Source organism: Bombus fervidus, chromosome 16 (assembly GCF_041682495.2).
Source record: "Bombus fervidus isolate BK054 chromosome 16, iyBomFerv1, whole genome shotgun sequence".
NCBI classification, from domain to species: Eukaryota; Metazoa; Arthropoda; class Insecta; order Hymenoptera; family Apidae; genus Bombus; species Bombus fervidus.
The window spans coordinates 2,973,852-2,983,602 of NC_091532.1; the positions used below are offsets into that span (position 1 = coordinate 2,973,852).

General features: G+C 42.0%; 1 protein-coding gene across 1 annotated transcript in view; it reads right to left on the reverse strand.

The window, feature by feature from the left end:
* LOC139995847 (uncharacterized) overlaps positions 1-8,291 on the reverse strand; it is a 142,045-nt gene extending 133,754 nt beyond the window's left edge. Inside the window, exon 1 of the mRNA XM_072019710.1 lies at positions 8,030-8,291. The gene's annotated coding sequence lies outside the window, so the exon portion shown is untranslated. The remainder of the gene's footprint in view (positions 1-8,029) is intronic.
* Positions 8,292-9,751: the final 1,460 nt, after the last annotated feature.

Consider the following 9,751-nt stretch of genomic DNA (forward strand, 5'->3'; position numbering starts at 1 on the left):
ATTTAGGCGCGACTGCGACTCACGCCACCACGAAAAGCATACAGAGTTCACAAGGAACAACGAGTTGCTGTACGATGGACAGAATCGAACGAGCAATTTCGTCTACGTATCTCGTTTTTCTCTATTTCCACGGCATTGCGCGACAAAGAGGATTCCAGATGAAGTTTACACGAGGAACAGATACACCGTTTACCCTTAAGCTGCGCACTCGCTGCTGAATACGTTCGCTAACAGCGACTGAAACAAACATTTTACGACTGCGACTTCCTTAGGAATAAATTCACGACTAGTTCTCGAAAAATACAAATAGTATTTATAAAAATATATTTGCGATATTAATATACGGTAGTCTGCCAAAACTCGGTTCGTAAAGTTAAAAAATTATTTGTTATACGCTCGCTACTCGATTCTATATCGCCTATTTCTATTTGTGAAATTTATGAAAAGACAGAAATAGACAAGATTAATCGAATCATGCAAGCCGTACTAATTCAATTGTGTTTCTTCTTATCGCGATAGAAAAGTCAGACTGTGGGAAGCTTTTCGAGCTACGTGAAATATTCAGTCGCGAGAGGTGGCGCGTAAAAGGCAAAGCAACGCGCGGCGAGATTCAGACGAAACAATCTGATCGTATCTCGACAAAGCCAGTACCTCGACGATCTTACGAATTCTCCACGGTCATTCGTGACGAACCATTAAGAATTCCAGCGAGCGAGCTCGATTCGCGTTCACGTGCTTCGAAATCAGTTATCGGGGCGTGAAATTTTCACACCCTTCGCGCGGAAGCGTACTATATTTGTAAGAGGCTATTGATTATCGTTGAACTGTTGCTCGATCGATCCACGAGACACGATACGGTGAATTTAAAAAGGTATTGTATGGGAAAGAGAGATGACGAACGAAATCGAGCGAAAGAAAGCACGATAGGCGGAAGGTGTAAGAGATAAAACGAGAAGAAAAGAAACGAGTCACGATGGACAAAACTTTGGGGAAAATAGGGCACCGCGTAGTAAAACGAAGATATCAAGTGCAAAACATATAAAAAACTATCCAATGCAAAATGAAACGAAGGAAATCTCTGTGGATGAAACAAGACGAGAGGGAAGCGCGCTGAGAGAAAGCAGGACACGACGAACAAAAACCAGAGGAAAATAGTACATTAAACGCAAACCGATATACAAAGAAACAAGACTAGGTGCGAAACATATATAAAGAAGAGGTATGAACGACAAAACGAAAGAAAGAAACAAAGCGCAAGAAAAAAAAACGAGATAAAAGCGCAACGCGATAAACAAAACGGTGTAGGAAGTAGGGCATCGAATACAAAAGGATGCACCAAACGTTCCAAATAGAAAACCATATAAAGAAGGGCAGTAAATGGAAACCGATATAGAAAAAAAAAAACATAGTAAGCGTAGAACGAAAGAGAAAAAGACGCGACGATGGGTGAAACGAACGACAGAAACTCACAACAGAAGCGCTCGACGAAAAGGGAAGCGGCTATATATCGTGAGCAAAGTGCGTGCGTGCGTGCGTGCGTGCGTGCGTGCAACGTTCGTACAATTAATGACGGAATCGCGTGTGTGACTTCTCGAACGTCGGAAGGGTGCAGCTCGAGTGTACCACCTTTGGAAAACAGTGAAGGCACGCGTCGTCTACCTGCAGCACGCCTGCGTGCACCGACTGCATAGGTGCACGTATGTTCCTGCAGGGGGTTGTCCGCCGTCGGTGCATGATTTACAAAGTGTTTACCGGATCCATACAGCCCTCACGAAAACTGGTGACGTTTCTAATTAGTCCAAGCTGCCCGAGCCACGAAAAACGTCGTGTCACTCGGAATCGTGTTCGTTAACTCGTTCGGTGTTTAGGGATATGCGATTTACATCTTCTTAAATGACTGTGCAGATTCCCTCGGGGTAACGTTACGATACGACGATGTATTTACGAGCAGCGATTTAATATGACGCGATGCGAAGACTCAGATATCCTTTAGAAAATCTGTTACACGAATTGATAGCAGGATAGAAATTGAATCGATAGTACGGTGAAGAGTAGATGCATCGTTCGAAGTCCAGAAGTTTATTCGAACATACAACTATGCAAGATTTGTATTTGCTTTTGTTCTGCGAGAAAACTAGACTGTGTTCAAGAATAATTTTACTTTAACAAGGTGCGAGAGAAATAATTGCGACTAAAAAAATTGATAAGTATCGTAGCAGAGAATTTTCTAATGATCTTCTAAGTCACTACATATCTCTAGGAAGAAGATTATCCTCTGAGTAGGAAATTATTAACTAAATAATGAAATTGTATCACACAGGAAATAATAGTACTGAAAATTAACAAAATATTAATTACATAAATATATGGAAACTTCAAACTCGTGTCGTTAAAATAATTAGGTATAACCAGCACCGTAGATGCCTTGCGAGATTTACGATCCTGTTACGAATAACCACGCGAACAAAATTCTCGACGTTTTAATTTACGTTAAACGTTTTGCTTTAATGGGAGCCTGATTAACGGCGAAGGAGTCTGTAGTACGCAGACTTCGCTCAATGCTAAATAAGGTACTAAATAAAAACAGAGTGTACAAATTCCTTTCTTTCAAATACAAATGCAAATCCCATGCTTACACTTGTTTTACCATGTTCGCGAATTCTCGAAAAACCATTTGCTACCGTTTCTCCGAAAATACTCTTCCACGAACGTACTATCCTGTGCAGAGGAATTTTTCATACTGTACGACGTATAAACGTAAAATTACAATCTCAAACAAGCAATCTTCCAGACTGATCAGCTTTTCGCCAGCTCCGCTCAATAACGTTCGAACGACACAGACAGAACGCTTCTGTGCTTCTGAACGCCGCACAATACGCGGAAGAAAATTCGTAAGCAAAGCCGCAAAGCCGTCGCTTCGGGGAACGAACGAATCTCCTAGCCTCCATGAAACTGTGTAATTCCGTTATTTATTTACGCGAGGCCAGAAAGAGGAGCGAAAGAAAGGAAACAATTGGTAACACGCGACTCGCGCATACACGCGAGGACACGAATGCCGGCGTCTTGCGATCCTCGCAACCCCTTCAGGGAATCCCTAGCCACGTAGTGTGAGGTTGCGAGCGGTGTATAAGCGGGGACACGGACGTAAGTGACTACAGACCACTCCGGAGGGTGCGAAGATAAACTCTGTAAACATTCGGGATAAAGCCGGTCCCCGGGGAGACGAGAGAAGAGATTCAAGAAAAGACGAACACGCCCCGTCCCGTGCAGCCACTGTTCGACGATTAAAGTCGTGGGCCGTGGAAAGAGGAAGATGCAAAGGAGAAATTGAATTGCGGCGTACAATGTGTTAAAACGGCCGCCCAACGCGAAGAAACTTGTAATTCTTTTTTATTTCCGTTATATTCCATTACGTATAAGCATTTTTGCAAATCCTTAAGGATTTTTAATTCGGATATTATTTTCTCGAGAAAAAGAAACAGTTAAGATCCCCTAAAAATTGTTCATAGCTGAGTTTGACGAATTACAAGGCAAGTTATACTTAGCTTCGTTCTAATATCCTTTTGACACGAGCGATCCTCCCTTAAATCCAGATAATCCTGCCCGACGATAAATTTTTATACGTTTAAATCACTACGAAAATTGGATTTTGTTTTGCTAGATCGTCGAAATGTCCCACTGTGCGGCAAAATGAAAATTTCTTCGCGATGTATTGGCGGTGACAAAGGGGAGGTGGAGAGTCGCGGCTAAACAAAGTCGAGAAGAGAACAATGTGCGAAGAGAATATACGGAACGAAGCACATCAGCCACGGTCGGGGTGCGTTTGATTAAACCCGGATTCATGGAAGAACTTCATTTCCACGGAATTGATTTCCGTGTGCGAAGACAAGATAGCGTGAACGCGACAGAGACACGATCGTTGCTAGGAAAGCAAGGTTTACGGAGGCGAGCGTAGATAATGGGCCGTATTCTCTGGTACTATAAATGAGATCAGCAAATTAGAGAACGTGATCGCTATCGGAGATAATGCATCAGCTGTTCGCGCCTTTATCGCGATAAGAAGCCACGCTTTGGCGTGGCTAAATATTTGCGCATCGCTCTCTTCTTCGCAGCGATAAGTCTGCGTTTACGCAAGATAAGAACAGCAGATAACAGGTGACTCGGGTGCTGTTAAGTATTCAAATATTCGGGCTACTCCAGCCCTCCGTTAAATTTAAAAGAGACCAAAGGGTATCTCTAGAAGTATTATCGTCTAAAAATCACAACGATTCTCATTTCATTCAAAATTCAAAGGATCCGTCGTAATATGAATTCGTGACAGAGATAGCATACAAGATACGTGTTACACACACGCGTATGTCCGCAAGAATTTACTAACACAACCCGTTACTCCCAATAGCACACATTACAGTATCTTCTTTTCTAAAAAAAAAAAAAAAAAAAAAAAAAAATAAATACCGTTTCGAGCAAGAAAACCTCACAGACTTCCGGAAAGACAGTGGAAACCGGATTTTTATCCAGCCACAATGTTTGGACGTGGACAATGTACGCCGAAGACGAGCGAAAGGGAAACAGGCGAAAGTGATATAGACAGACAGATAGACAGACAGGAGGGTACCGCGTAACCGTACGAATTCCGAGGAAGAATCGTGGTAGAATAACGCAACACGCACGCAGGAACCGTTTCAGGACTTTATCTTTATTGGACATTTCTATCTTTTTTCTGTCTGGCCGGTTGGCTCGTCGAGTACCGCGGAAAATGGGTGTACGCATCCCACACGCGCGAGGCACACGGGTCTGCGTACGGCAAAAAGGCTGCGCGTCTCTTACCACCCCCTTCTTCGCCTTCTCGTCCCAAGTATTCCCTTTCTGGAGAATACCGGTGTGCACAGAGAGAAAAAAGAAAGAAACAGAGAAAAAGAGAGAAAGAGAGAACTCTATTAATAGACGACGCACTTATACTTCGAAAGCGGTGCGGCTTCATCGAAGCTTGGCGAATATCAGAGTTCCGTTCCGTTCCATGAGCAAGGAGGGAAGAGGGGACGAAGAAAAGCGGAGCAACAGGGATCGAAAAAAAGAAGGCGAAGAAAAAGAAGGGAAAGGAAAGAATGAAAAAAGAAGAGGAAAGACAGGGAAAAAGCGGACCCCGGTTGAAGACCTCATCGATCGACTCGCCGCCGGCTCAATATCCTTGAAAAGCGCAACGCGCCAGCGTAATTGCGATGGAGGTCATGAACAAGGTCAATAACCACGTACAATCCCCGCTGAAATACTTTCTATCGAATGTGGAAGCTGCGAGAGTCATGGGCTGGCGGCTGAATTTCAACGGGGCGTCGCGCCGCCGCTGTCGATCGATCGGTTATCCAAGAGTTGCAAACGTTCTACAAAATTGCACTGGAGAACGATGACATTGAAAATTCCGTTGTCGGAAAACTTCGACTGTTCGAAACGGTTAATATTTTTCATTTCGTTGAAATTCTAAATCGTCTTGCGGAATATGAAAAGTTCGATTAACGAAGATAAAAGAAGAAAATGTTAATTACCGATCGAGAAAGAAACTTTAAACAAGTTCGATAAAAACTCGATCAAAGTTATCGAAGATAACGCGACGTTCTTTGAATTTAATGACCCTAAACTGATATAAGACGGAACAATCATATTCGCGGTATAACAACAAAAAGATACCTACTCCTTGCTATCTTATTGACATAACGTTAGCGAATACGCAATAATCGCGATCGGACAGGAAAAAGATGGAAAGGGACGGAAAGAAACTGTGTCGCTAATTCCACTAATTCGCTACTCGAGTGACCATTCTCGGGACAAGAGTGTTCTCAGTTGGTGTACCTACATAAATATGCCTCTGTTCGCTCTCTGTTCCAGAGAATAGCTCTTAGCTCGTGCGAAAGAAAAGCGGAATAACCGAACGAAAAAAACCAACAGGGAGATGAATTCGTTCTCCTTCTCGTCTAACCGGTCACCGCTAACCTATTGTACTCGCCTTCGACGCGTTCTTCGCCATGTAAAATTTAACGAGCGCTTGTAATTCTAACGTATCTCCTCGTTTCCCTTTCTATCATCTTGTTTCGGAGCAAAAATATCGACGATGTACAGTTGCGAGGATACGATCGTAAAAATCTACGACGAATCTCGTACGACACAGGATTAAAAGTGCAAGGAAAGGAGAACTTCGAGGAAGCTTCGTTTAAAGCTCGCACCTATCCATAATCATTACGGCGATCGTCTTTATCGTTGCGATTAAGCGCGAATGCGCGAGACCTGGTGTCACGCGCGATATTGCTTCCGCTTCCGGTAAACGCGAAGACGATTTAAACTTTCCATCGTACACTGGGAACCTCTGTTTCCAACCGTGAATCGATAAGCAATGTTAGCCTGAATATTCTCTTCGACTGATAAGACTAGATTACGACTTGGACGCACGAGCATCTGGCGTCGTCTACGTTAACCTTGTTCTTCCGCGTTAACCTCGTTCGTTTCACGGAGGCCGCGTGCCTCTGCGATACTGTACATCCTCGAATTGACCGTCGTCGTATCGAGCAGATCTTATTACGGGGAAATTGCGCGTACCAAGTAACGATTACGAGCGACGTTGATCTCGACGATTTTACGTCGAATACCGTTAAGTATACGAGATTGAAACGTATAAAAATGCAAATTGCCGATAACCTTACGAATGTGAGAGATAACAATTTAGGAAACAGTTACACCAATGTGATTGGAGTTGCTATCGAGTTCTAGGAATGAAATTGTAATAGTTATTTTTTTAGAAAATGTTCTCAAATGTGGACGATTATTTTCTTTCTCTTTTTCTTCTAAAATGGAGCTAGGTCGCTTAGTCAGACTCGGAAGATTCTGCAGGTATCTAATTTACCATGTACAATCGAGTTAACGAAAAATTAAAACATCTATTATTTTCCAAAAGAATCGTAACGAGATTAGAATTATCTACCGTACAGTGTAACTACCTTCAAAACAATACGAGTTTCGAATACTTATCGCTACTATATAATATTTCAGATACCGAGACTTAAACAATTTTCTATTTTTCCGAAGAATCGTAACGAAATTACGACAGATGTAACATTGACAAAAAAAATGGATTTGAAACTGCTCGCGATAATCTTGAGATACCTTACGGTACTTCGAAACATAAATGCCGAACGAATTAACGTTAACCTTGTCCGTCTGTGTTAACCTTGTTCAGTTTACTCGAATCGAGCATGCCCGCTCGCCCACGTAGCCGCCAGGAATCGTGAAAGTGATGTTACAGGTAGGCATAAACGACGCTCGTGCCCGCGAGCAAAATTCTACTTCCATCGAAAAAGAAAAAAAAAAAGAAAACAAAAATTCCGAAGTCGCGCACGCGATACTTTCCTCAGTCGATAAATAACAACAAATCTTTCGATCAAAGTCAATGACCACACCTGTAGCGTTTGGCAACGCTGCGGGTGTGGACTTCACACGGACATCCGTACGCGAAGACGAGAAAAAAGAAGGAAAATGGAAGAGATTGGAGAGTTACACGCAGATTCGAGATACAAGAAATAAAGATATAAACGAGAAATCCGTGCCAATGACACCGAATCTCTGCATCTGTCCCTTCGATATTTTCCGGATCATTGAGCACCGTTGCCGGATACGTCATCCCATGATGGTATATATGTATACTACTTTGTTCGCGTCCAGCGAACACGCCGCCCTCGTGTTACGAGGATATTCGCGCTAATACGACAACGAGAGGGATATACGATTGTCCTTACTACATATTTGTTGCTGTCCTTCCATTCAAACAACGTATATATCTCATACGGTACATGTTATACCGTGACATTAACGAAAAAGGGATACGCAGATTTGAAACAGCGAAACGTCATTTTAAAGAATCGAAGTATCCTGTCACTCCAATTGGCAGTTATACAGTTATGGTAGAAAGGGCGAAACGCGTAACGCATAACCTCAGGACCGATTAGAAACGCGGTTTAAAATATTATTTCATGCGAACACTCACCGGAACGATGGCCCGTGTGCTCTAGCTGTCGCCTAACGATTCCGGCTACTCCACGAGATCCCGCGAGGACGAAAAATCCTGTCGCACAAGCGTCACGCACTGTGTCAACCACGACGGTACTCTTACGACCGATCGGTCGAAGGACGAGAGACGTTTCCCGGTGCACCACGGACGCACTCGTGTATTCGAACGCGTATCTCGAGTGCTACGCGATACGATATCGATGGGCCTCGGGCCGCCATGCACTGACTGTCGAGACTGCGGCCGCTTGTCTCGCGCATGTCTTCATCGAACGCGCGCGCATCTCCCGTTTCGAACGACCCGTGGAATGCCGGGAGCTCGCTGCCAGCGCTACCTTTCGATGGATCTCGCAAGTTACATTGTTACAAGTTGAATCTACTGTTGCATAGGTAGGAAACCTACAACCCGACATTCCAGCGCAGATGGAGTACAGAACGGACGTGACATTACTGTACGATACTAATTAAATGATCCGTTTAATTATTTTCAAATAAAATTGAAATTTAATATATCTGAACATAAAAATATAAATTTTCGAATCTTTTGAATCTATTTTTACTCTTGTATTCTCAAATCGATTACTATATACACGGGTACAGGGTGTTCGGCTACAGGCATCACGAAATTTAAGAAATGATTCTTAAAACCGAATTAAGACGAAAATCAAAAATAAAAAATTGCGTTTTCGATTTTGTTTTTCAGTTACTGACAATTAAAAATCGGTCACAGTATCCCTGCACTTGAGCAAACCTTTTCATACAAGTGAAAGGAGGTCTGCCTAGATAGCGGGGCACACAGTGATCCTTAATTAAACCGAGCGACACACGAATGAAGGGTAACTTATCTCGGCAAGTTGTATAGGAGAAGACTATGATATTCAGAGACCTAAACGAACCCACGCGACGTTTTTGCAAAAAAAAAGAATAGTAGATTGAACATTAAACCTGCTTACTCTTGGAAATCCATAAGAGGTTTGGATAAAGTTATTTAATTCTAGAATATTCCATTCTTATTTATACTTTACTCAGTACAAAAGTACTTGTTATTAATTACACTTCTAAATTATATCTAAATTATATTTCACTAATGTAAAATACCATGATGCGAACACCTAGTTAGGATCGCAGCCAATTAGCTCGTATTACTTGCCATATAATTGATAATTATATCAGTTACACAGTTAATTATTTTGCTGTATAGTGATATAATTAGTAATTATATATCAAATAATATGATTGCCCAGGTCTCACCACGAGGAGGTGCTGCGAATGTAGACCCACCCTATCCGCGACCCATCCACCCTCCTTTTACGCAAAAAGATCTTAATAATTCATCACCAAATAAATACTCCTTTTGGTGTTCGTTTGCATAATGTTCAAAACAAACAGCAAAAGGAGTTTTAAGAAGAAAAACCGATAAATGGATAAGAGAATAAGATGAAATATGTACCATATAGAATTAACTATTACATAACATTCATTCTACAATGCCACGCTTTTATTACCATACCATACTTGTTATTATTATATCAACCTATTTACTACCGTCATCTTACCTACTTAGTTACTTAGATTACAAACTCAAACTAGCCTGCCTAACCAAAAATAGCACTTATGTAAAAATCTAAATATCTACTTACACTATATACGTAATAATCTAAATGTAATAAAGGGAAAGAAAAGGGAAATTCAATCGAAGAAA